Source organism: Otolemur garnettii, unplaced genomic scaffold, assembly GCF_000181295.1.
Source record: "Otolemur garnettii isolate 467f Iridium unplaced genomic scaffold, OtoGar3 scaffold00007, whole genome shotgun sequence".
Classification (NCBI taxonomy): Eukaryota; Metazoa; Chordata; class Mammalia; order Primates; family Galagidae; genus Otolemur; species Otolemur garnettii.
In genome coordinates this window covers 137533-139170 of record NW_003852402.1, presented here as the reverse complement: position 1 = coordinate 139170, position 1638 = coordinate 137533, and positions in this window count along the sequence as shown.

Genomic DNA, 1638 nt, shown 5'->3' with positions numbered 1-1638 from the left:
GGGCCATGAAGCACTAGTTTCCTCTCACCAGGGCTGGGCCACAGGAAATCTAGCCCTCATGCTTCCCAAGGTGCTTCCTGCAGATAAGTCAGCCTGGACAGCCCCTTCCTGACCCCTGCTCCCCTGGCCCCACCCTTCCCATCCTGCCCCAATCCCTAGGGGACCCTCAGCTGGCTTGGGAGGTGCCTGGACAGGGATGGGAGGTCTGTGCATCCTGGGGCCACACTTCCTGGATGGGGAAGGTCTGTCCAAGCAGGGAGGAAGCTGGACCAGACCCACAGACAGCGCTGGAGACACAGCTGGGCCAGGTTAGTGGAGTTCTGAAAAGGCAGAGATTTTTCCTCAGTGGGGGCAGTATACCAGGCTGGTTCAAGGGAAGAGGGGCCCTACCCTGGGGTTGACCAGAAGCTGTTTAGGGGGCAGAGGGATGGTCAGAAATTTTATTGGGTCAGGGGGCACTTTGTGGTGGCCAGGTGCTGGTGAAGGTGGACCCGTGGGGAGCAAGGCTTGTTCTTGGAGGGTTGGATGTCAAGTACAGTTCTACGTGAGGTCAGGGTGTTTCTAGGATAATCCAGGTTGTTTCAGGGAGGGGTAGGGAGATTTCCTATGTGTATGAGGGCCTGGGCAGTTCAAGGTTATTTTTGAGAAGCTCAGGAATAACCAGATGATCTGTGGTTGCTCTTGGAGAGGGTGGGGGAGGCTGGGTCAGAGGCTGTTTCCCACCGCAGACAGAGGCTTCTCCACAGCTGCCTTAGCTCTGGGAAGGTTGTCCAGTGTGTGGCTCAGCAGGCGTCTGTTCTTCTGGGGGGTTAGGGGCTGTTTTGCCATGGTGGGTCAATGAAAGCATGTTGGGAGAGTTCCGTGGGAGTTGGGAGCTGTTTCTTGGGCGATCAGGGGCTCTGACGTTTAGGGGAGCTGCTGTTTGTTCTGGAGACCTGGGGGTACAGGGGTTTGCTGTGCTGGGTAGTTCTGTGAGGCTTATCAAGGTTGGGGGCCTGGTGCACCCCAGCGGGGCGGCAGTGCCTGAGCTAGTTTCTTTCCTGAGCTCCCCTCCTCCGCCCACTCATCACCCATCCCGCGTTGCCAAGACAACGAGTAAAACTAAAATTCACTTCCCAGTCGCAGGTGGAGACTAGTAGCACCCCCTCCCCTAAGCCCTTCCTCGTAGGTCGCACCACCATCCTGTCGTCGCAGAGGTGACGGGGAGGGGGCGACAAGCGTAGCGTCTCTAGGCCAACTGGGGGTCTGGGGAGTAAACTCCTAAAACTCGGTTGTGGTGGGGGCGCTGCGCTGAACCCTGCTGGGAGAGGTCGAAAGGGTTAATTCGAAAGGTCCTATCGCTCAGTTGACAGGAAAGCCCCTGGACTCTCCCCGGGCCTGAGGTTCCCCTGGTCCAACCCCCAGGACCGGGGTAGGGTTGGTCCTCGCCAACTCCTATGGGCCTGGAGTGGGGCAGGGGAGGTCGGCAGAGTGGCGGAGAAGCCGCCATCTCCGGAAATTAATTTTTTATCTCCTCTTCTTGCCCTGCCTTGGTGCCCCAATGATGCCTCTACCCCAGCTCCAGGACCCCCTCCATCGCCGCCTCACCTTCCCCTGTAGTCCGCGGATGCTCGCCCGCTGCGGAAGGGCGGCGCGGCT